The following is a 27,474-nucleotide window of genomic DNA, read 5'->3' as shown; positions in this document are numbered from 1 at the left end:
AGCCTTACATAGCTCGGTTCACCTCAGATATTAAATGTTTTGGGGATAGGATCAGGACCCTTTGTCCAGCAGTGCTTTGGATTCTAAGCATTGTTAAGACTAAAAATTTCCTGTTTTCCAGTCCAGCATCCAGTTTTCCATGCAATTTCTTTCTCAGCAAAAGTCCTGTGGGACCATTGTTAGTTGGGAAGAATTATCTTTGTGTTTGAGGCTTCTAGTAATCGCAATTTATCACTGCTTATCCATACCACTTAAAGATTAAGCTCATTTTTTCTTGTTACGGGAAAGTTTCTGAACTGCCTCCAAGTGCCAATACCCAGACTAGGAAATTAACTGCAGGAGAAAAGTGCCACTGTTCTCTGCTTTTCATTCTCTTTAAAGACTTTAACAAAAATTATGTTTTTTAAAAAGATTATCTGGTATTTTCTGGTTGTTATAGCAGGAGTAGTGATATTTGCCAACCTTCGATATCTTAACTGAAATTGGAATACTGATTGTTTTAATCTGAGGCCTGAATTGACAAGATTTTGTTTCTTACTCTTACACACTACTCTTATAGTTAGAAAAGCAATAGTATCAGCAGCGAGGTCTTACTAACATTTTGCTATGGCAGAGATGTAGTGTGAAGCATTTGGGAACATACTACTATAAAGGCATACTACTATTATTTTATGCAAGAGAGTGGTTTTAATTTATCAAACTGTTCTTTAGTTTAATCACATTAAACATAAGTAAATCAAATAGATCTTGTTTTACTATTTGTATCATAAACTCTAGCTGCTTAGATTTCTAACTGTGTACTACGAGAATATCAAAACCTATTATAAATAAACTTCATTGCTAGTACTGATGAACAATTCAGAATTAGGGCATATTGAGAATATGGGGAATTAATTAACAAAATCCACTTGGAACCTTGGCAGTATGATGGCAAATGAAATGAAGCAATGGTTTAATAGTAATACTCATTGTTCAAACGCTCATTGATTGGCAACCACCTACAAGACACCATGACCAGAATTATAACTGTAAAATACATTCACATTTATATGCCTGAGTCTCCTTAGATGCCAAATATAAACTGAAAGCTCTTAGTACTGGAGATACAGATAAGATAGAATCTCAAGAGTGACCTTGTGTCTCTTTCTCTCTGAAGTTTACCGATTCTGTTTTCAAGGAATACATAACAAAAAGGTAAATGTCATCAAAAATAAATCACGACATTTCTGTTTCGTTTGTGAAGTATTTATTTTTCAAAAGATCATTTTTATGGGTGTATTAAAAGGGAATAGAGAACATTTAAGTTATTAGAAATTCTGGACTGTGGCATCTGATCCTGTGTTCTCTAAAGGGAAAAATGCAAGGAAGAGTGGGAAAAAAAATGACTTGTGGAAGTGGTTTGGAAAATAGAAACATATTTATATGTATTTATTTTGGGAGACTTGAAGGTCAATGCTTTTGAATGTTATAAGTGAAAAGCCACCTATTTCACAGATTGGTGACTCTACACAGCAGATATATGGATTGATTTGACTTTCAAGATTATGCAATTAATAACCTCAAGAAGAACACCAGGGTGACTTCTTCACAAAAAAGATGAGGAATTTTTGCTTTAATACTGCAATGGTAACATTATTTTTTAAATTTTAAGTGTTATTCTCTATTCTAGAAGTAACTATTGATAAAATAACTATTTTAATATACATTTATTATTTACCAGTTATGTTCCAGATACTGTTTGAGTGCTGGAGATATAATAATAATAAAATTAACCAAATAATTCATCACAAAAATGAAACACTTTTGAAAGTGCTGCTGTAAATAATTACACATGAATAATATTAATCATATTTATATAAATATAATCTATATATCATAATTTCATATATAATCATATAATTTTTATAATTACATAAATAATTACAAAAAATCACATCAGATTAATAAATAAAAACTGGGACTATGGCCCTTACATAGAAAGAAATAGTCTCTTGAAAGGTTGTTGGCATAAAACAGAAAATAAAATGGTGAATGTTTATAATACTGTAGAATAACTGCTAAAAAAAAAAAGTGTGACAGAGTGTGTGGTAGTTAGCCTCTAGCTTATTGCTCACTCCCAGTGATCCTTGTGTCCCGGTACTTATGACTTTGTGGAATCCCCTTTCTCACTGAATTAGGGATGGTGCTGTGGAACAAAGGATACATTGTGAATGGACTTTCAGCATCCTGTTTTGTGTGTTGGAATACATGTTCTCAGAGATCTGAGCAGTCATGGGAGGAGCTTAACTATTCTAAGCTGGCAGGCTGGAAAAAGCATGTGGAGAAACCCCATGAGAGGCCTTGAGATCACATGAAATGAGAGAGATTCCCACAAGAAGAAAGAAAGATTTTGTTAGAGGAAAAGATGAAGAAAATGAGAGAGGAGCTGTAATATTTAAAAAGCAAAATGGAAACTCTAAAAGACTTCCCAGTTGTTCTAGCTCCCAGCCATTTGAAGTCATCCCACCTGTATCACATGCAACTGAGATAAGTTTTCCTCACTGAGCTTGCCAACATTGAAGATTTGTGACCAAAAAACAAACAAACAAAAATTGCTTCTGATTTAAGCCACAAAATTCGGAATAGCTATATAGCAATGGATAACTGGAACAGAATTTGCAATGTTGTCATAAAAGTGAAGTGCTGCTGTGACACAAAACTATAGTATGTGTCCTGGCTTGGGGACCAGGTGATAAGAAAGGCAGAAGAGCCTCAATGTGATTATCAGAGAAAGCTGGAAGGGGCTTGAGGAGAAGGTTTGTGGAGATTTGAAGGACAGTGAGAAAACAGTTGTTTTAGGCTAGAAAAAAGTTATGTACTGGACAAATAGTGAAACTTTTGCCTGCAATAACATAGAAATCAGAAAATATTATCTAATAATCTCAAATTCTTACCAAATAAGTTTCTAGATAGAATGTTAAAATTGCTAACTAGCTATCATAAAATACAAGAAGAGCCAGATGGACTAAAATAAAGTGTTTAGTTTTCAAGCAAAATTTCAAGAAAATACAGAGGGCTCTCAAATAGAAATGGCCACAGGGCAGATATCAAAATATAAGGCATGGCCGTAATACAGTTTTTAGGACCTCAAAAAGATTTTAGGCTGTGCCTCTCAGGGAAGCAATAGGAATCAGTATATTGAGGGCATGCCTCATAGTCCTCCTGAGACTCTCAGGGGTGTGTCCTCTCAGCAGCCACAAACACAATCCAAGACACAAGAGGGCATGTTTTAGAAAAATGTAGGCCTGATTTTTGTCTAACAAAGTGAGTTATGTGATACATAAGAGGACCACAGCGTTTTTAAAAGAGTCATATCATCTTGGGCTTTGAATTTTTAAAATTTTCCACAGTGATTAATAACTGGAATAGCAATCAGAACAGGATTCTCTTCCCTCTACCTTCAGTGCCAAGCAACTTTCCTCTCCTTAGTCCAGGAGCTGTAGCAAACTACAAGTTGCTATGTTTAGGTAAGTTTTGTTTTCTTTGTTGAACTTGTCAGGGCTTGCTCTCCTGTGTGCTGAGTAATCGGTTGGAGATCAGATGTGGAGTCTGAAAGTACGGACTAGCAAGTTGGATCATAGGAAATTCTTGTCATTTGGATGCGTGTGTGTACGTGTGTGTGTGTGTGTGTGTGTGTGTGTGTGTGTGTGTGTGTGTGTGTGTGAGAGAGAGAGAGAGAGGTTTTTATTGATGATGACCAGGATGTGAATGCCAACTGTCCCTGATACACAAATGGCTAGTGAGAAACTGAGAAATTGGGATGAGTCTACCCTGCCTTATAGGCTTGAGAGAGTGTGAGAAACTTAAAAACAGTCAGTAGGGTTAATAGTGCATAAAACTAGAGAACACATTTCCTTTCTCTACCTGTTTTATTCTATTTATTAAGGGTATCCCGATTACCATATATAAACCCAATTAGCACACAGAGAAGAGGTCCAGATTAAACAACTGGAATATAAGAACATTCAAATAAATCTGCCAGAGGAAAGACATGAACATAAAGATAGAAAGAAAAATAAAACCACATAAGAAGAACCACATGCAATGCAAAATAATACAGTTTGGGGTTCAAAATCATGCTTTTTGAGATTAGTTATAGAAATGGCCTCTGTGAGAAGTTTAAGTGTAATAAATATCATCTAGAAGAGTGTAGAAAGACTACTGAGAAAAAAACACTGTGGCCCAGGAATTTTATACTCAGCTGAGATACGTATCTATTCTGTGAAAAACAAAGATAAGGAAATATGAGACTATATTACCCACATTTTCCATGTATAAAAATACACATGTGAAAAGTCTCCACTTAATTAAGCAGATAAGTGGAGATGACAAGGTAAGGGGACATGGAAAAAAAAATAACTTGTGAAATGCGACTTGTGACATTAGTAATTTGTAGATAGTAAATTCACCTGAAATGTGTAATATGAATGAAGAAATATTTAAATAGAAGGAAAAATTCAAATATGTACTAAATTATCCCAGAAAAACCTAGAAATTTAAGAAATATGGGTGGGTAGGAGAGAAGTAAAAGCATTCCAGAGGTCTTAGCTGGGAGTGGGTGAAGATAAAAAGCTAGAATAAAATATTCTAAAAATATAATCATTGATAAAAAACACAACAACAACAACAAGGGAAATCGGGGAGAATTCTGCATTGTTGGGGAGAAAACAGGAAGTCCCAGCACAGGAAAGAGTCAGCATTTTGTTCATAAAATATTAAATTCATCAGATTCTGATTAGAAAGTAACATAAGTGTACTGGAAAAAAATAGTAAGAAAGGGAGAAATAAAATTATGTATGTGTATCATTATAACTAATATTAAAAGGGTGTATATTGAGTTCAAAAGAAAAGTACTAATCAAAGTTTTTCAAACACATGTGCACACATGCTTAACTGGGATATTTAGTTTTAAGTGTTAAAACTAATAGGGTGGAAAATATAAACAAAATAAAAGTAGGAATGATGATATAAATAATTAGAAAATAAACAATTGAGAGCAGTAAGCAAGATGAAAGGCAAAACTGAAAAAAAAGGTGTGCATGTGCCAAACAGTATCACAGCTGATTGCCTAATATAAAAACTCTTATGGATGAATGAAAATCTTGATAAAAACACAACTATAAGAACTTTCTGTCATAATTATACAAATATAATGATTAAAGGGAACAGAGAACAATGAAATGTGATCAATAAATATGATGAACTAGATATATAGATTGCATTTCATCCCTCAAATAGAGAATATATAGTTTAAGTGTTTGCAGCATCTATAAAAGTAAATCAGTTAAAGAATTGACACACAGGATTATAATAAATTAAAAAAATAGATCTTTTATTGATCATACATTTATAAACAAAAATAAATGACTTGAGATGACCAAGAATATCCAATATATTGAAATATTAAGAAATATTCCTAGATAAGAGTTAGATCCAAAATTTTTTTAAAACCATTATTTTTTTGTCAACGTAAAAGACAATCTGTCAAACCAGATTTTAAGGGACCTCATGAAAGCAATATAAGGAAAAAATAATAGATTTTAAGATCTCCAATCTTGAAGAAAAAAAGAGGACAAATAAAGAAAATAACTTGAAAAATCAGATCGGGAATAACAAACCACAGCAAAGTATCAGATTAAAATGAATATCAGTGGTACAAAAAACAGAAGGAGTAGAAAGAATAAATGAATCCAAAACCTAGTTCTTTGAAAAGGCTGTAAAATAGGTAAACTCTTTTTGTAAGCCCGATTAAAGGAGAGGGAGAGAAAGCAAACAAACAAACAAACAAAAAAATAGCAATGAGAAAGAATACATAATTATAGGTAGAGGATTAATTAAAAGAATAATAACAGTTGATTCTACACAACTAAACAGCAACAAATTTGAAACCTAGAAGACATGGGTGATTTCCAGTGAAATATAAACTACCAACAGAGACCCAAGGAGTAAAAAAATCTTCAATAAATAAGACATTTGAAAAATATTAAGATTTGGGAATAATATTTGTTAAAAGGGCACCTGGATAAGAAAGTTTCACTAATAGTTTTCGCTCTCCTTAAAGAATATTTAATTCCAACGCTTTCTTAACTATTACTCTGTTTTTGGTCATGTAGTTCCTGCTGCTTAGAACTCCCCTGCTTCTTTTCCTATTCTTTAACATTCATCTTACATTTCTGGTCTGCGTTAGTTTTCCTCCACAGCATCTTGTTTATGTCTACATTGCAGGACTTATAATATTATATTTAAAGTTTCAGCATAGAAGACATTTTCCATGCTTGGTAACTTTTTTGGCAGGGAGAAACAATAAATATTTGTTAAATAGAACTGATGTGACACTTAACTGGCCCTCTGAAGCAGTTCATTAGCTATGTATGACAAGATTATTTAAGTCAAAAAACAAGTAACCGCAAATGCAAAGGGACATCAAATAACTATATATTATGGAAAAAACAAGCAAAAGTTAATGTGGTTAAAATTTAAGGTAATGAGACATGGGAAGTGAAGTAAAAGAAGCTGGAATTTTAGCTTGTGAACAGAATGTGCAAAGCTACGGGGAATGCATTGATCTCACTTTCTGTGGGCAATGAGAGGTTATTGCGGGCTTTTAAATGATAGGGTAACACAAGAAGATGCTTATTTTGGAACAATCTTTCTCCTAACTGTAAGAATATTTGTTAAATGGAGCTGATATGACACTTAACTGGTCTGGAGCGGGATGACACAGGAGTCCAAAGATGCTACTGGCTTTGCACGATCATGTTCACTCAGTTCTAAGATTTATTGATTGAAAATGGATTATTGTTTTAATTACAGCTTCTTGGATAAAAGGGAAGACAGCCACACTAAATGCGCATAATTCAAAAACATTAATGTGTGAAAAATGTGCCTTAAAATTGAATAATACAGCAAAACTTGGTTTGAACTGAATTAATGCATTGACTTTGAGGATAGTGATAAAGAGATGGATTCCTTTCCAGGTAAAATATTTAAAACTGGGTTACTGGTAAAATGTTAAGAGTGAGGGTGAAAGAGTATAAATGCTTGCTTCCAAAGTTTCTAACAAAAGCAATTGTGTGGACGGTGACATAATTAACCAAGTTGGAAGATACACGAAGAGAGGTGATTTGGAAGAGAAGGAAATGAACTCACTTCCAGACCCTTTAAATTTGAGGTGTCTGGATAACAAGTGGGTAGTTATATCCAACTGCACATAAAAGAAATTATATAGAATGGAGAGTAGGGTTTTTTCTCTTTAGACAAAATCTGTTAGGGTATACGCACTATCAACAGTTTCTATGTTATATTTGCTGGATACTGCATTAGGAGTTTTTGTTTTGTTCATATTCATTATATTGAAATATTTTAATTAATATATACCACAATTTATACATGAAGAGAGGTCATTTGGAAGAGAAAAAAACAAGTGTACTTTGGGACCCTTTAAATTTGAGGTGCTGGATAGCATTTGGCTAGTATATGCAATTGCTTAAAAAGAGTTATGTGGAATACAGGGTAGAGTTTTCTCTTTAAATGCTCACATTTGAACATTTTTGAAATCAGGATCTGTCTAACAGTCACTATCAGCCAAGGGCAATCATGGTGAGGTTATCAGAGTCTGTAAATACACACATTTATTCAACTGGTACTCATATTGTCATCACTGAAATGGTAAGTCCGGGTTTTGTTTACTATTGTTTGAGTTTAACTGACGTTTAAAATGTTTTCACAAAATCGTAGTATGATTTATCATTAAGTTTCAAAGTTGTGTACACAGAAAAACAAGGAAATAGAGAAGGAGTGTGTAAAATTGTCACTAATTGACAATGTTTATAAATTTTATTTTTTAAATTTTTTAAATGATATTTTATTTTTTACGTTTTTTTATTATTAGCATATTCATCATTACAAATCATAAGCCTTCCCCATGCTCACCACCCAACCTATCACTCCACAACCCCCCTCCCTCCCTCCCACCATCTGTAGTATCCTTAGCTTTGTTCTTTCCATCCAAAAGTTCAACGTATTAATATGGTATTTTCTTTTCCTCCCTCTATCCCTCCGTCCATCCATCCCTTTCTCCCTCCCTTCCTTCCTTTTCTTTCTCTCTCTCTCTTTCTTTATTTCTTTTGTCTTCCTGTCTTTCTGTCTTTCCTTCTTTCTTAGCACACAGTATGAGTGAGAACATGTGATATTTCTCTTTCTGTGTCTGGCTTACTTCACCTACGACAATTTTCTCCAGGCTCATCCATGTTGCTGTAAATGGCAGAATTTTATCCTCTCTTATGGCTGAGTAGTATTCCGTTGTGTATGTATACCACATTTTCCTTATCCAGTTGTCTATCAATGGACATTTAGGTTGGTTTCATATTTTGGCTATTGTAAATAGAGCTGCAATGAACATGGGAGTGCAGGTATCCCTTTGACATGGTGATTTCCATTCCTTTGGATATATGCTCAATAGTGGGATTGCTGGATCACATGGTAGTTTTATCTGTAGTTGTTTGAGGAATGTATATACTGTTTTCCATAATGGCTGACTAATTTATAGTCACACCAACAGTGTAGAAGAGTTCCCTTTGCTCTGCATCCTCACTGGCATTTGTTCTTCTTAGTCTTTTTAATAATGGCCAGTCTAACTGGGGTGAGATGATATCTCAGTATGGTTTTGATTTGCATTTCTCTGATGACTAGTGATGCTGAGAATTTTTTCTTGTACTTGTTGGCCATTTGTATGTATTCCTTTGAAAAGTGTCCATTCATCTCCTTTGCCCATTTTTTAATTGGATTATTTGTTTTTTTAATGTATAGTTGTTTGAGTTCCTTATATATTCTGGATATTAATCCCTTGTCAGATGTAGAGTTTGCAAATATTTTCTCCCATTTCAAAGGTTGCCTTTCCACTCTATTGATTGTTTTCTTTGCTGTGCAGAAGCTTTTTAGTTTGATATAATACTGTTTGTTTATTTTTTTCTTTTTTGCTTGTGCTTTTGTGGTCTTATTCACAAAGTCTTTGCCCAATCCTACATCTTGGAGGTTTTCCCCAATTTTTCTTCTAGTAATTTTATGGTTTTGGATCTTATATTTAAGTCTTTAGTCCATTTGAGTTAATTTTGGTAGGTTGTGAGAGGTACAGGTCTAGTTTCATTTTTCTGCACATGGATGTCCAGCTTTCCCAGCACCATTTATTGAAGAGGCAGTCTTTTCCCCAATGTATGTTTGTTTTGCCTCTGCAAATATGTGGGTTGATTCCCAGGTTTTCTATTCTGTTCCATTGATCTGAGTGTTTTTATGCCAGTACCATGCTGTTTTGGTTAAAATAGCTTTGTAATACAATTTGAAGTTGGAAAGTGTTATGCCTCTGGCTTTATTTTTATTGCTCAGGATTGCTTGGCTATTTGGAGTCTTTGTTGTTCTATATGAATGTTGGGATTGCTTTTCTATTTCTGTGAAGAACGTAATTGGTATTTTGGTGGGGATTGTTTGGATCTGTAGATTGCTTTGGGTAGAATGGACATTTTCACGATGTTAATTCTTCCAATTCAAGAGCATGGTATGTCTTCCCATCTTTTTGTGTCTTCTTTAATTTTTACAGTAGTGTTTTGTAGTTCTCATTGTAGAGATCTTTTACCTCCTTGGTTACATTGATTCCTAGGTATTTTTTTTTTTTTTTGGTAGCTATTGTAAATGGGCTTGCTTTCTTGATTTCTTTTCTGCTAGTTCATTGTTGGAGTACTAAAATGCTACTGCTTTCTGGGTATTGATTTTGTATCCTGAAACATTACTGAAATTGTTAATCAGCTCTAAGAATTTTTTGGCAGATTCTTTAGGTTTTTCAATATATAAAATCATGTCATCTGTAAACAGGGACAGTTTGACTTTGTCCTTTCCAATCTGGATGCCCTTTTTTTCTTTCTCTTGCCTGATTAGTATTTCCAGTATCTATTAGTATTTCTGGTTAGTATTTCCAGTACTATGTTAAATAAGAGTGGTGAGAGTGGGATCCTTTCCTTGTTCCTGTTCTTAGGGGAAATGCTTTCAGCTTTTCCCCATTTAGGATGATATTAGTGATTGGTTTGTCATATATGGCTTTTATTGTATTGAGATAGTTTCCTTCTGTACCTTCTTTATTATGAAGGGATGTTGAATTTTGTCAAATGCTTTTTCTACATCTGCCGAGATAATTATTGTTTTTGTCCTTGATTTTGTTGATGTGGCGTATCATATTTATTGACTTGTGTATGTTGAACCATCCCTGCATCCCTGGAATTAATCCCACTTGATCGTGGTTAATAATTTCTTTGATATGTTTTTGTGTTTTGATTGCTAATATTTTGTTGAGGATTGTTGCATCTATGTTCCTCAAGAATATTGGCCTATAATCTTTTTTTTGATTGTGCCATTATATGGTTTTGCTATCAGGGTGATGCCAATCTTACAGAATGAGTTTAGGAGAATGGCTTCTATTTCAATTATTTTGGAATAACTTGAAGATAATTGGTATCAATTCCTCTTTAAAGGTTTGATAGAATTCAGCTGTAAAGCCATCTGGTCTTGGGCTTCTTTGTTGGAAGAGCACTGATTACTTCTTCAAAGTTGCTGCTTCTTATTGGTGTGTTCAGGTTTCCTATTTCTTCTTGGTTCAGTCTAGATGTTTGTGTGTGTCCAGAAATTTATCCACTTCCTCCAGGTTTTCATATTTGTTGGTTTACAGTTGTTTATAATAGTCTGTAATGATTCTTTGTATTTCTATGATATTGGTTGTAGTGTTTGTTTCCCTTTTCATTTCTGATTTTTGTTATTTTGGTCTTTTGGTTGTTGTTGTTAACATAGCTAACAGTTTGTCTATTTAATTTATCTTCACAAAAAACCAAGTTTTTGTTTTGTTGACCTTTTGTATCATTTTTTGGGTCTTTATTTCATTTAATTCTGCTCTTATCTTAATTATTTCTTTACATCTACTACTTTCAGGTTTGGATTGTTTTTCTAGTTCTTTGAGGTATAGCATTAGGTCATTTATTTGAAACTTTTCTATTCTTTTGATGTAAGCATTTATTGCAATAAACTTCCCTCTTAGTACTGCTTTTGCAATATCCCACAGGTTTTGGTATGATGTATCTTTATTTTCTCTAGTTTCAAGAAATTTTTTGATTTCCTGTTTAATTTCTTCTTGGACCCATAAGTCATTCAGGAAACTTGTTTAATTTCCATGCACTTGTATAGTTTCCAAAGTTTCACTTGTTATTGAGTTCTAGCTTTAATCCATTGTGGTCCGAAAAGATACTTGGAATAATTTTTATTTTTTAAAATTTGCTGAGACTTGATTTTTGACATAATATGTGGTCTATCCTGGAGAATGTTCCTAGTGCTAATGAGAAGAATGTATATTCTGTAGTTGATGGAAGAAATGTCCTGTAGATATGTGTCAGGTCCAATTTGTCTAAGATGTAGTTTAAATCCTGTATTTCTTTGTTCATTTGCTGCCTGGAAGATCTGTCCAATGCTGAGAGAGGGATGTTCAGGTCACTCACTATTATCGTATTAAGGTCAATCTTTCTTTTAGGTCTAAGAGTGCTTGCTTTACATATCTAGGTGTTCCACTGTTGGGTGCATACATATTTGTGATTGTTATGTCTTCTAACTGGATAGATCCCTTTATCATTATATAATGGCTTTCTTTTTCTCTTTTTATGGTTTTTGATTTATAGTCTATTTTCTATTTTGCCTGATATTAGAATAGTTACTACTGCTCATTTTTGTTTTCCATTTGTGTGGTATATCTTTTTCCATCCCTTCACTTTTAGTCTGTGTGTGTCTTTATAGGTGAGATGGGTCTCTTGAAGACAGCATATAGTCAGGTTTAGCTTTTTAATATGATCAGTCAGTCTTTGTCTTTTGAACGGGGGAGTTTAATCCATTCACATTTAGCGTTGTTACTGATAAGTATTGCTTTACTCCTGCCATTTTATTGATTTTTGTTTAGATGTTTTAAATATCTTTTGTTCCTTTCTTCCCCTTTTATTTTTCATCTTCCATGTTAGTTGGATTTTTGAGATGGCATGATTTAGTTTCTTTTCATTTTCATTTTCTTTTTGGTTTTAATAGTGGATTTTGCTCTTTCTTGTGTATCTGTGATAGTGATTATCATTTTTCAGATTCCAGATGCAGGACTCCTTTGGGAATTTCTTGCAGTGCTGATCATGCAAACAATGTCCTTTCTGTTTGCTTGTTGTATCAACTTCAAGTAATTGTGGTTGTTATATCTTCTTCCTCCCCCTGTTTGTGTGTGTGTGTGTGTGTGTGTGTGTGTGTGAATTTATTTATTAATTTTTAACTCCCGCCAATAAGTGAGAACATGTGGTATTTCTCTTTCTGTGCCTGACTCGTTTCACTTAATATAATTCTCTCAAGGTCCATCCATGTTGTTGCAAATGGCAGTATTTCATTCGTTTTTATAGCTGAGTAGTATTCCATTGTGTAGATGTACCACATTTTCCGTATCCACTCATCTGATGATGGACATTTGGGCTGGTTCCAACTCTTGGCTATTGTAAAGAGTGCTGCGATGAACATTGGGGAACAGGTATACCTTCGACTTGATGATTTCCATTCCTCTGGGTATATTCCCAACAGTGGGATAGCTGGTTCGTATGGTAGATCTATCTGCAATTGTTTGAGGAACCTCCATACCATTTTCCATAGAGACTGCACCATTTTGCAGTCCCACCAACAATGTATGAGAGTTCCTTTTTCTCCGCAACCTCGCCAGCATTTATCGTTCATAGTCTTTTGGATTTTAGCCATCCTAACTGGGGTTAGATGGTATCTCAGTGTGGTTTTGATTTGCATTTCCCGGATGCTGAGTGATGTTGAGCATTTTTTCATATGTCTGTTGGCCATTTGGATATCTTCCTTAGAGAAATGCCTACTTAGCTCTTTTGCCCATTTTTTAATTGGGTTGCTTGTTTTCTTCTTGTAAAGTTGTTTGAGTTCCTTATATATTCTGGATGTTAATCCTTTGTCAGATGTATATTTTGCAAATATTTTCTCCCACTCTGTTGGTTGTCTTTTAACTCTTTTAATTGTTTCTTTTGCTGTGCAGAAGCTTTTTAGTTTGATATAATCCTATTTGTTTATTTTTCCTTTGGTTGCCCATGCTTTTGGGGTCATATTCATGAAGTCTGTGCCCAGTCCTATTTCCTGAATTGTTTCTCCTATGTTTTCTTTCAGAAGTTTTATTGTTTCAGGGTGTATATTTAAATCCTTAATCCATTTCTAGTTGATTTTAGTATACGGTGAGAGGTATGGATCTAGTTTCATTCTCCTGCATATGGATATCCAGTTATCCCAGCACCATTTGCTGAAGAGGCAGTCCCTTCCCCAGTGAGTAGGCTTGGTGCCTTTGTCAAAGATCAGATGGCAGTAAGTGTATGGGTTGATTTCTGGATTCTCTATTCTATTCCATTCATCAGTGTGTCTGTTTTCATGCCAGTACCATACTGTTTTGGTTATTATAGCTTTGTAGTATAGCTTAAAGTAAGGTAGTGTTATGCCTCCAGCTTTATTTTTTTTTTGCTCAGCATTGCTTTGGCTATGCATGGTCTTTTATTATTCCATATAAATGTATGGATAGATTTTCTATTTCTGAGAAAAATGTCTTTGGAATTTTGATGGGGATTGCATTGAATTTGTATATCACTTTGGGTAGTATGGACATTTTCACTATGTTGATTCTTCCAATCCAAGAGCATGGGATATCTTTCCATCTTCTTGTATTCTCTCTAATTTCTCTCAGCAGTGGTTTGTAGTTCTCACTATAGGGATTGTTCACCTCCTTGGTTAACTCAATTCCTAAGCATTTTATTTTTTTGGTGGCTATTGTAAATGGGCAGGCTTTCTTGATTTCTCGTTCTGCATATTCACTCTTGGAGAAAAGAAATGGTACTGATTTTTGTGTGTTGATTTTGTATCCTGCTATTGTGCTGAAATCATTTATCAATTCCAACAGTTTTTTTGTAGAGGTTTTAGGCTGTTCAATATATAGGATCATGTCATCTGCAAACAGGTACAGTTTGACTTCATCTTTTCCAATCTGGATGCCCTTTATTTCCTTCTCTTCTCTGATTGCTCTGGCTAGTACTTCCAACACTATGTTGAATAGGAGTGGTGAGAGTGGGCATCCTTGTCTAGTTCCTGTTCTTAAAGGAAAAGCTTTCAGCCTTTCCCCATTCAGAATGATATTGGCAGTGGGTTTGGCATATATGGCTTTAATTATGTTGAGATACTTTCCCTCTATACCTAACTTATAGAGGGTCTTTGTCATGAATGAGTGCTGAACTTTATCAAATGCTTTTTCAGCATCTATAGAGATGATCATATGGTCCTTGTGTTTGAGTTTATTAATATGGTGTATCACATTTATTGAGTTGCGTATGTTGAACCAACCTTGCATCCCTGGGATTAATCCCACTTGATTGTGATGAATAATTTTACGTATGTGTTGCTGTATTCTGTTTGCTAGTATTTTAGTGAGGATTTTTGCATCTATATTCATCAAGGATATCGGCCTGTAGTTTTCTTTTTTGGTTCTATCTTTACCTGGTTTTGGTATCAGGATGATGTTTGCTCCATAGAATGAGTTTGAGAGATTTGCGTCCGTTTCAATCTTTTGGAATAGTTTTTAAAGAATCGGTGTCAATTCCTCTTTGAATGTTTGGTAAAATTCTGCTGTGAATCCATCTGGTCCTGGGCTTTTCTTTGTTGGGAGCCTTCTGATAACAGCTTCAATCTCCTTTCTTGTTTTTGGTCTGTTCAAATTTTCTATGTCTTCATGGTTCAGTTTTGGGAGCTTGTGTGTGTCCAGAAATTTATCCATTTCCTCCAGATTTTCAAATTTGTTGGCGTATAGTTGTTTATAGTAGTCTCGAATGATTCCTTGTATTTCAGATTAATCAGTTGTAATATCGCCTTTTGCATTTCTAATTTTGGTTATTTGAGTCTTCTCTCTTCTTTTTTTTGTTAGCCATGCTAATGGTTTGTCAATTTTATTTATCTTTTCAAAAAACCAACTTTTTGATTCATTGATCTTTTGAATTGTTTTTTGGTTTTCAATTTCATTCAGTTCTGCTCTGATCTTAATGATTTCTTTCCATCTGCTAACTTTATGTTTGGATTGTTCTTGTTTTTCTAGTTCTTTAAGGTGAAGTGTTAGGTTGTTCACTTGCCATCTTTCCATTCTTCTGAAGTGAGCATTTAATGCAATAAATTTCCCCCTCAATACTGCTTTTGCAGTATCCCACAGGTTTTGGTATGATGTATCATTGTTTTCATTAGATTCAATAAATTTTTTGATTTCCTGCTTGATTTCTTCTTGGACCCATATGTCATTAAGTAGAATGCTGTTTAATTTCCATGTGTTTGTATAGTTTCCAGAGTTTTGTTTGTTATTAATTTCTAGTTTTAATCCATTGTGGCCTGAGAAGATACATGGGATAATTCCAATTTTTTTGAATTTATTGAGACTTGATTTGTGACCTAATATGTGATCTATCCTGGAGAATGATCCATGTGCTGCTGAGAAGAATGAATATTCTGAGGTTGTTGGGTGGAATGTTCTGTAGATATCTGCCAATTCCAATTGGTCTAGAGTCTTGTTTAGATATTGTGTTTCTCCACTGTTTCTTTGCCTAGATGATCTGTCTAATATTGACAGTGGGGTGTTCAGGTCCCCTGCTATTATGGTATTAGTGTCTATTTCCTTCTTTAGGTCCAATAGAGTTTGTTTTATAAATCTGGCTGCTCCAACATTGGGTGCATATATATTTATGATTGTTGTGTCTTCTTGATGGATCAGTCCTTTTATCATTAAGTAGTGTCCCTCATTGTCTCTTTTTATGGTTTTTAGTTTAAAGTCTATTTTGTCAGATATAAGAATAGCTACTCCAGCTCATTTTTCTTTTCTGTTTGCATGGAAAATCTTTTTCCATCCTTTCACTCTTAGTCTGTGTGAATCTTTATGGGTGAGGTGGGTCTCTTGTAGGCAGCATATAGTTGGGTCCTCCTATTTGATCCAGTCAGCCAATCTAAGTCTTTTAATTGGGGAATTTAAGCCTTTTACATTAAGAGTTGTTATTGAAAGGTGTTGATTTATTCCTCACATTTTATTTGTTGTTTGGTTGTCTTAGGTGTCTTTTGTTCCTTGCTTTCTGATTTACTGTTTGGTCTCTGTGTTGGTTGGTTCCTTAGGTTGTAGATAGCGTTTTTTTTGCTTGTTTTCTCTTCATGAATGCCATTTTTATTATCCTAGTGGGTATTGATTTTTCTTGGGTTTTTATGGCAGTGGTAGTTATTTTTCAGGAACCAAACCCAGTACTCCCTTGAGGATTTCTTGTAAGTGTGGTCGTGTGCTGGTGAACTCCCACAGTTTTTGTTTGTCTGAGAAATATACTATTTGCCCCTCATTTCGGAAGCATAGCCTTGCAGGGTAGAGTATTCTTGGCTGACAATCTTTGTCTTTTAGTATTTTGAATATATCATCCCATTCCTTTCTGGCTTTTAGGGTTTGTGATGAAAAGTCTGATGTTAGCCTGATTGGGGCTCCCTTATGGATGATTTGATGCTTCTCTCTTGCAGCTTTAAAGATTCTCTCTTTGTCTCTGAGTTTTGCCAATTTGACTATAACATGTCTTGGAGAGGGCCTTTTTGGGTTGAATACGTTTGGAGATCATTGAGCTTCCTGGATCTGAAGATTTGTGATTTTTCCTATACCTGGGAAGTTTTCTGCCACTATTTTGTTGAATATGTTTTCAATGGAATCTCCATTTTCCTCCCCTTCTGGAATACCCATGACTCGGATATTTGAGCGCTTAAGGTTGTCTGATATCTCTTTCAGATTTTCTTCAATGTCCTTGATTGTTTTTTCTTTCTTTTTGTCTGCTTGTGTTATTTCAAACAGCCCATCTTCAAGTTCAGAGGTTCTCTCTTCGACTTCGACAAGCCTGCTGGTTAAACTCTCCGTTGTGTTTTTTATTTCACTGAATAACTTCTTCAGTTCAGCAAGTTCTGTTACATTTTTTTTCAGGACATTGATTTCCTTGTACATTTCCTCTTTCAGATCCTGTATACTTTTCCTCATTTCATCATGATGTCTAGCTGAGTTTTCTTGTATCTCATTCAGTTTCCTTAGAATTATCACTCGAAATTCCTTGTCAGTTATTTCAAGGGCTTCTTGTTCTATAGGATCTAGAATTTGAGATTTATTAACTTTTGGTGGTGTACTTTCTTGATTTTTTGTATTTCTGGTATCTTTTTTTTGGTGTTTATTCATTGTGGCAGGGGGTTTCACAGACCACCAGTTTGAGACTAATGACTAACTAGGATGTTTCTGTGGTTGCCAATTTTGTATGGCTCCCTCCGTGACTGCTCAGTTGGCCTCTTGTGCCTTGTGTGTGTGGTTGCCTTGGGTCTTGGGCTTCTCCGGGGAGCCACCTTTTTGGTCAGCTTGCTCTCTGCTGGGCTGGTGGATCACGTACCACAAGGTGTGTGATCTCTGTTGAGCTTTCACTTCCTGTGCAGGACTTCTCCCTATTCCGTGTGCTCTGGCCCAGGCTGTTGGATCCTGCAGTGCCGACCCCACCAGGTTTGTGGTTTCTGTCGAGTCTCCGCCTCCCTGGCTGTACGTCTCCCCACTCTGTGCGCACTGTGCTGGGCTGGGGCATGTCTTTTGCACCCCTCGTCTATCAGCTGGGCCTTCAAGACCCTGCTTGGCACCGCCTCGCCCAGGAAGTCTGCCAGGTTTCTGCTAGGCATAGACAACCGGTCACTCTGGGTGCCTTTGTAGCACTGTGTAGATCTTTCTCGGGTCTTGTTTACCTTTGTATCCCCCCGGCATAGACCAAATCTAGCACCCACCTGTAGCCAGCTCTCCGGCAGGTTCAAGCGGACCTGGGAACTCTCCTACCACACTATTCCCAACCAGAAAGTGGTTAGGCTTTTTTCCAAACTGGTGGCCGCAGAGATGGTATCTGCCTCCCAGTAACAGGAAGTTTACCGGGTGGCCAGTGTCCAGGGTATGGTGGAGTGACAGCCGGCCCGCCCATACTTCCTTGCCCTCCCGACACTGGCCGGGGACACCCCCCGCCACCAGCCCCACCATAGAACCGCGGAGGGAGTGGGAGGGGAGGCCGGCTCGCAGGCTCCGGAAAGCCCCACGCCGGGCCAAGCAGGTGGGCTTGGCCAGTTTGACTATAAAGACTTGGAGAGGATCTTTTTGGACTGAATCTGTTTGGGGATCTTTGGGCTTCCTGAATCTGAAGGGCTGTGTCTCTCCCTATACCTGGGAAGTTCTCTGTTATTATTTTCTTGAATAGGTATTCAATGCCTTTTCCTTTCTACTCTCCTTCTGGAATACCCATGATTCAGATGTTTGTACACTTGAGGTTGTCTGCTAGCTCTCTTAGATTTTCTTCATTTCTTAAAATTCTTTTTTTTTTTTTTTGTCTGCCTGGTTTATTTAAAAAAGACCATCTTTGAGATCTGAAATTCTTCTCTTGCTGTAGCTTACTGTGCAAGTTCTCTATTGTGTTTTATTTCATTGAGTGAATCTTCCAGTTGTAGGAGTTCTGCTACATTCTTTTTAAAGGTATTAATCTCTTTGTAAATTTCCTCCTTCTTATTTCATTTTGTTCTCTAATTGATTCTTCTCTTATATCTTTGCATTTTCTTAAAATAATTGCTCAGAATTCCTTTTCAGACATTTCAAGGTTTTCCTGCTCCATGGTGTCTGGTACTTGAGGATTACTGTATTCCTTTGGTGGTGTCATATTTTCTTGTTTATTCGTAGTTCTAGTATTTTTTCATTGATGCTTGGTCATCTGGTAGGGTATCTGTTTCTTCTATTACTCTGGAGTGAGCTGTGAGGAGAAAGACTTCCTCCTCCATTTTTAGGCTCTGCTGGTGACTCTTGTATCAGTACAATTGAGTATGCAATGGACTGCCTGTAGGGTGGACCTGATTGCTACTGTGGTAGTGAGCCATCCTTGGAGTGGCAGTAATTTGGTGGTGGCTGTTGTAGACTACCTCAGCTCCTGCTTGAGCTGGTGGTGGGCCTTTCCAGGGCTCAGGTCTGGGCCAAGTGTGGTAGCATGCAGGGTGGTGCTCACCTCAGCTCCTGGTTGGGCAGTGGGCCAGCTTCTCCAGGGCTTGGGTGTGGGCCTGGGGCCTGTCATTTTACGTATAGGGATACAAAACATCAAATCATATACCTTCCTAAGATTCCTTTTTATCTACAGTATGGGAAAAATTAGATTCAGTTAACAATTTTATGCATTTTATAGTTCCTATTCTAGAAAATCTTAAGATATTCATTTAAAATGAATATGAAGAATCATCAAAAATTAAGAGAGGTTACTCATTCTCCCGTCTTTCAATGAACATCACAAGTTGATTCTCGTTTTCTAGATCTTGGTTCTTCTTCAGCGTAACACAAATGCATTGACCAGGAAATTGAGTTATTTATTCTCCTTTGCTTAACTTTATACTAGCAAGGAAATTTTGACCATCATAATTTATCTTCAAATTTAATTTTAAAAAATCATAACTGATGACCCCAGCTCAAATAATTTGCAGAACCACACAGCTTCATAAGTAGGAATTGTAATAAGAATAACGATTTATAGATAATTGACTTTTTATCTTTTTCTGGAACGTTTTTATGGCTAAAGGAATATGAAAGGTCAGTTCTGCTAGATTTTATTCCTGTCTCTCTCTCTATCTCTGTCACATTACTGTGACTTTGCTTAAGTCCTTCATATTACTACCATCCTAGGAAAATATAATTCAGAATATGCAGCATGAAAAATGGAAATATCAGAATACAAACTTGATTATATTTTTCTTTTATTATGAGGTTAAAACTATCGTAGGACTGATTTTTTGAACTTTCCTTTTCTAAGCTCCATAAAAAGAAATAAAGAGGATCTGATGCCTGTCTTTTTCTTTTACCAGGTATATAAAAGTCTGTGGAAGAGCCTGCTATTATAATACTGTTTGAAATGGACAAAGCAGGAAGCTGGAAGTGAACAAAGTACAGGCTTGATGAATATAGAGCTCATCAAATTATTGCCACTGATATCACCTTTTGACAAGCTTGAAAGAATTGAAGCCAGACATGTTGTTAAATTAAATAAATAGTTTAATATGGCCAATGGATTGTAATGCCTTTCTGTACCTTCTCGTTCTGTACCTTTCTGTTCTTCTCAGGTTAAGAGCATCCTAGATGTATATGTTTCTAGACTCTGGAGGCTTCATTTTATTACTCACTTATTCTGTGACATTAGACAAGCAAGAAGACCTCTCCCTAACTCATTTTCCTCATCTGTAAAATGAAATTAAAATAGGATTAATAATGACATCTACTTTATGGAAAGTTTAGGAAGGGCAAATAAGAGTTCACATTCAGTAAAATAGCAGGATGCCTGTGCAGAGTTAACATTTCATAAATGTTCATTATTATCATTAGAGGCCCGTGTACTTGTTGTAGCAAGTTGGGAATGGGGCCAGCAGAAACCACCAAGTAGCTTTCTCATTAGCACTGAGGTCTCAGATTCCGCTTTCCCTTTTGTGGAAGCAGTGTAATACACACTACAGTTCCTAGTTCTTGCTGGTCCATGAAGAGTTAAGGAGGAATAACATATATTACTGGTTCTATTGTCTTTCCCTCCAACTAAGTGAGGTGCTTACAGTGAGGTGCAGAGTAGTACAAGGGACTGATGTAAGGTATATCAAATAATTTATAAGTTGTACTTTTTCTCCCTTTCTACTCCAAGCTGTACAAAGCTTATAAGGTGAATTAAACAGTAGGTAGAATATGTGGAAACAAAAGAAAAGAAAAATTTTGGTATGTTGTTGTAAAATGGCAAGATCTTCACTTTAATGTATTACCCACAACTCATTCCTAGAAAGCTTATACAAAGCACTACATTCTTGAAAGATTTTTGGAAACTTTGTGTGCATGATTTACGTTTAAGAAAAATGAGGCAGATATGTAGCATATCTTGCCCAACAGCTCAGAATTATTAAATGGGATTCAAACCACATTTCCCTTAATCAATACTGCCTCTAATAAGAAATTAAAGTATTTATGTACATTTTATATTGCTTGGAGAGAGGGGTGTTGCCTAAGAAGTTTCTTGAAGTGTTTATCTTTCCTTAACATAAATACATTAATGATACAGAGAATATTTTTTAATATTTCAGAGACTTAGGAAAAGTATTTATAATGGAACACTTAGAAGTACAGCCTGTTTTCCCTATTCTCCACCTTCACCACAATGATTACTCTTTCAAGTTTTTAGTTTTTAGTTGGCTGTTGTTTTAAATGTAGGGATTGTATGGACATTGGTAAATTTCTAGAATTTAATTTATTCTAAGAATAAATTTATTTTAATAATGAGATTCCATATGTCCAGTGATTATAGAAGAAAGGGTTTTAAATTATATTGTGAGAATTAGAGGGTATTAGGGATATAGAGAAGATGTTGTAAGTAATTTGAAACATTTTAAAACATTCCACTAATACTGATAACATAAAATGCAAAATAATTTGACTATTAACTACATTTATTTCTTTAGAAATCAGTATTGGAGAAATCTTTTTTTAATACCTACCTGTTTTTTGTTCCTTGAGTCTATTCATATTCAAATTAAAATCAGTAAATGAATATCTGTTTATATATAACTAATTTATATTTCCTGGTTGGTATTATGTAACATTTACTTAATTAAGTACATCAAAACAGTTTTAAAAATTAGCATCTAAGATTTCATAAAGAAAACTGACATTTATTTATGAAACATGATCGATGAAGTGTGCAGTATTTCTTTGAGATTATTCTCCAAACAGCTGTTGTAATGATCTTAAGTTCATAAATTCTAGGTTAATAGCATTGCTGTAGGAAATTAACCTGATGAAAGTTCTATATACCCTGCTAATCGTGCTTAATAGTGCTTAACTCCTCAAATAACTATTCCACAATACTTAAACAACAATTAACAACTAGAAATGATGTTCATATTTCTGTTATCCTATGAAATGACAGAATGGATAAAAGAGAAAAAAACAATTTGTCTGAGGAAAAAAACAACAACAACAAAAAACAGAACAAACCTCAATGAGAGAATCTAAATTGAGCCAATCACTGCTACAAATGGGCCAAGAGGGAGGGCCTGATTTGGTAAATGTCCTCTGAATGGCCACCTTCTTCATGAAATATGTTCTGGTGTCTCAGTCTGAACTAATTTTTCAGTTTGCCCTTTCATAGCACTGCTTGTACCTCTATTTATCGCTAGATTCATTTGGTTTTAAATATTAGTTATTTACATGTCTGGCTCTACACTAGCCTGTCAATATCTTGGTAGTAAAGGAAATGTCTTATTTGTCTTTGAATGCTTTAACCTGCACAACAACAAACATTATGTATTGTATCTTAAATACTAAAAGGATGTAATAAAATTAAGTAAATAAATAAACAGCTAATATTTTAACTGTGAAATTTTTGCTCTAGTTCATCAAATAAAACAAAATCTGCACAAGAAAGCATTTTTAGTCCATCTTCTAATTAAGGGACAAAGAATTATGATTAATTAAATTAGTATTTTTCCTCATTATTCATCAAGGTTGGTTGCTTCTCACATGGGCTGAGAAGGGTGGGGTTTGTTTTCCAACTGTGAGTAGTAAGGGATACACAATTAGGCAGTCAAGATGAATTGTCAAAAAATAAGTGAGATGCTCCCATTAAAGGCCAAATTACCTAATTCAAATTCTTGTGTAATAAAGCTTGCTGAGAAACAATATTACTAGGACCCTCTGTGAGCAAGGCACTGATGGCAGACACTGAGTATAAGAATGTGGCAAGGATTTTGTCCTTTCTCTCAAGGAGCTAACATATCTATGAAGGGACACTGGTTACTGGCCAATGATATAGTAAAGTAAGGGTAGTGATTATAATAACTTAAGCTGGTGATAAACTGGAAGAAAGAAGCTGATATGCATTAATCATATACATTTCTTTAAATCTGTGAAAGGTTTGATGAATCACTACAGTAATATAGAGAAAGGAGTGGTGAATCATGCCTGAGCAAGCAAGTCTTTGAAAGTTTCAATGAAAAGAAGAAATTTGAGTTAGGGCTTGAATGGTGACACAGATTTTATCAAGTTGGAAGAGTGGCTTTTCAAGAAGAAGAAATTGCTATCTACAGTAGTGCTGTGAGAAGGATGCAACACGAACAGTATCTAGAGAGCTGATGTGACTGGCCATAAGAAGCTATAGATGACTTCAGAGCAAATGCATAAGATGACATGAAAAAGACTATAAAAATATAATTCTGGTGCAATGGGATGGATACACCGGAGTTGAGGAAGACAGGAAGCAGGGACAAGTGTTAGAAGTCATTGTCCTAGTGAGAAATTTCTCACCAAAGGAGTAGACTAATAGCAGTGGGGGTAAAACAGAGGAAAGAGAAAACAACAGAACATAAAGAGGATATTGATCTTTACAGCTTTACTGGCAACAAAATTATGATTAGTTATATAGCTGTAGGGAGAAAAAAGAAGGAAAATTTTTGAGAGCAGAAATAAAAAAATTCAGTTTGGCAGAAGTTGACTTTGTCCTAAATCTTAAATATTTGAGAAAGTAACTAGAGGATATGTGTCTACATAGGCCTGAGCCTTGGTAGAGCTTTTGGGTCTGAAGACAGATTTTCAGGCTACTAATGGAGATGGTGGTTGAATAGCTAGTGGTGACTAAGCCCTCCAAGGTCTGAGAAAGGAGAGTCTGAAGAGAAGGGAAGGAAAGGAGACTTTATTTATGATCTATGTGCTTGGCTATGTTCTGAGTGTTTGCATTCCCTAAAATTCATATGTTGAAATTCTAACCCCCAGGTGATAGTATTAGGAGGTAGATTCTCTGGGAGGTGATTAGGTTATGAGGGCTCCATCCTCATGAATGGGATTAGTGCCCTTATATAAGAGGCCCCATCAAGCTCCCTTACCCCTTGTACCACGTGAGCACACAAGAAGGCACCATCTATGAATGAGGAAACAGACCCTCCTCAGACACTGAATCTGCTGACATCTTGATTTTGGACTTCCCAGCATCCAGAATTGTAAAAAAAATAAATGTTTGTTGTTTATAAGCCATCCAGTTTATGTTATTTTCTTATAGTAGCCTGAATGGTCTAAGACAAAATTCAAGGCACTGTGTCAGATACTTCATCTATGTTACTTAATGGCTAATATTGAAACCCCAGAGTAAACTAGTATTTGCTGAATGACATGAGTGCAGACAAAGGAGAAGTATGCAGGAGGAAAGAACCTCTCTGAAGACAAAGGAAGAAAAAATTCAAACAGAAGAGTATGGAGTATTAAATGCTGCGAAAGGATGAAGACCAAGAATTTATCATTTGGGGTGATTGTAAACACTTTTAATTTTTATGTTGAAAACATAAGCTGACTCTTCCCTTTTATATAACTGTTGTTTCTCCGAGCAGTCTGGAACCATGAAATAATCGTCAATGCTAAGCAGCCCACGCAGAACTGGAAAAGAACATTTTGTTGATTGCGGCATCCTGTGTCAACTGATTACCTCCTCTTCTATGCAGATCAGCTGCTGGGGACTCCCACAGCTCACAGTAGCAGCTGTTGTCACTAATCCTGTCGCCAGCAGTCACTGAACAGGAGTCAAGTTATGCTGGGGAGAAGGTGAAGGGAGACAAAACTCTTCTTATTCAGCAGAGTCACTGTCTGATTAGATAAGTGGAGGACAGAGGTGGACTTGAAAACCTAAGAGGTTTTCTTCTTGCTCTTCTCTGAGATCCATTACAGTTTGTGACTATCAAGAGAGTTGATAGTCAAGATATGTTTAATTATTTCATTTGAAATCATACACTTAAAATATTTTAAAAGGTCATTGTTGGGCTGCCATTCTCTCTGTGGGAATGAGGGTGCGGTGAGAGACCATGTTCATGAATCTCCCCCCTCCTTCAAGGAGCAGAGCTGCAGAAAGGGGAGGATTGCACAGCCAATTATATATCTTTCCCAAGAAACAAACCAGAGTCAAACAGAAGAAACAAACAACAAAGAAACAACTTCCTGCAGGTCTATATCAGACCAATCTCTTGTCATAGAGTGAGTACTTTGGGTTTATTATTTTTTGTAAAAAAAAAAAAAAAAAGTATTTGCTGCTCTTAAAAATCCCATATTCTGTTGCTTGCAATAACTTTATGTTATTGACCTCTGGGGATTAGCCTCTTTCTTTGTTTCTTGAGAAAGTAAAAGTCATGAACCTGTTAAACAAATTGTATTTTTCCTTTTTCCAAAGAGTAATTATAAATACATGCATTGCTCTATTCTGAACTATCTTGGTCTCCTGATAAGGTAAAAATAGGCATTTGATTATCTGTTTTGTTCCAGGCCCAATCAAATTATTTGTTCATATTGCTAATAACAATATATCAGCTCACTTTAATTTAAAAATTGTATAACCTAATGTTTTTTAATCTCCAAACATAACAATTCTATTTAGGAAGACAAAAGAATAAAATAATAAGTTGGGGCTCTCCATTTCAAAACGCAAGGAAAATATAATTTTTCTCTTTCCCTAGAGAAGAGAGCCTGGGCAAGGATAAAAGTGAGAAGGCAGCAATTTGGGGGTGAAACCCAGCAAGCATGGGTGAGGAAAAGGGAAGTGAAACGATGATAGAGGTGGAGCAACAGGAGTGCATGGCCACCACTTCATGGCAGCTGCACAGAAACATTGTTTCCTAGCAGGGACACTGCTGGGTGCAGGGGCTACTCTGGAGGATTACAAGGAGAAACTGACTATGCCTTTGAGCATCTATGTGAGGGAGGAAGGAGAGAGAATTTATTTGCTTAGCTCTCTTGCTCTTTGCTTCCCATTAGTCAAAGTTTACTCTCTGTGGGAGTTAACTCCCTCACATTCTGGGTTGAATTATTTGGCTCTTTCTGTAGAAACTCAAGATGCCAAATCCCCTTCTGTTATGTGGCTTTTCAACGGAAGTGGAAGGAGGAGGCAGAATCTCTGCTCATGCTGCAGATCGGCCTGGTTATGCACAGGCAGTAAGCAGTGAAGTGTACAAGGTTTGGCATTCCCAGGACCAGTGACTGGCTGGCCCCAGACAGGGAACTGAGAAGACCCCAGTTCGCTCCATTCAGTGTGGCAGCTTCAGACACACTCCAGTATTGAGGGGCTGCCAGCACCAAGGGAATCTGGGAAAGTGGTTAAGATTTGTGTCTCATGAAATAACTGGATTTTAAAAAATAACAAAACAATAAGTAGAGATGAGAAAGAGAGATTTATCAGGAATTCTGTTAAATGTAGGTAAACACACAGAAATGGTGATTTTAAATTGGCTTTAAAAACAACAGGAATCTTCTTTTGTAATCAGACTCTCAAGATTTGGTTTTACACTAATTTTGTGCAACATGACACATTGCAATATTATTTTGATCCTTTTTTCTACATTGGCATTCATATCACAGGCTCTGCAATTAACATAGTAAAGAATTTTATGCTTTGAGTGATGCACTGACCACACACTGGGTGAAAAATGATAGCAACACAAGGAGATCCAGCAGAGTTTCCATAACTTGGTTGCAGAAATAATGTAAATGATGTAAATTTTGCAGAAAATGATGTAAATGATTAATGCTTCTGTATTTTTTCTTTTTCAAACTTACAATCAGCTTAATTTAGGTCCTTGAGATTCTATGATGTGTTTCTGAAACCAGATTTAAAATTACCATCAGGGCTGTTACCATTAGTGGGAAAATATCCTTACAAATAAAAAGTTTGCCATAATTCAAAGACTCATTCGTACTGCACTTTTCATATTAACCAATAGTGTTCAATTGTAGAAGAAGGAAATAGAGAAGACATGCTTACAAAGTGAGATTTTTGTTCCTATTTGACTGTTAATGATATCACAGCAAAGTTAACAGATTTGTAAGTAATCCTGATTAACAGAGTATGAAAGAATGGAACAGTATATTTTCTCTTGACTTCACACCATCAGGATCTTCTGGAGCAGAGAGAAGCAGAGGAAATTCCCTGCTAATTTCTTATAGAAAGAGCAAACCTGGTTTTCTTTCTTGTCCCAATTTATCCCACCGCAGGAAAATAGCAATATAGCACCAAAGATGTTGCAAATAAGTGAATCGTCTTCTATCCAATGGACACAAATTAATGGTAAATTTATTTAAAGGCTGACTTGCCTAACAAAGTTAATATTTGGGCCATTTTGATTAATAGAAATTGTTACCACTTATTGAATGGTTTCTTTTATGGGCCAGATACTGTTCTAAGTATTTTTAAAAACAATTTTAATTCTCCCAACAACCCTAAAAGTTAAGTACTGGTATTA

This window comes from Cynocephalus volans, chromosome 5 (assembly GCF_027409185.1).
Source record: "Cynocephalus volans isolate mCynVol1 chromosome 5, mCynVol1.pri, whole genome shotgun sequence".
In the NCBI taxonomy this organism is placed as follows: domain Eukaryota; kingdom Metazoa; phylum Chordata; class Mammalia; order Dermoptera; family Cynocephalidae; genus Cynocephalus; species Cynocephalus volans.
The sequence above is the reverse complement of the archived record's forward strand: the minus strand, read 5'-3'. Positions refer to the sequence as shown.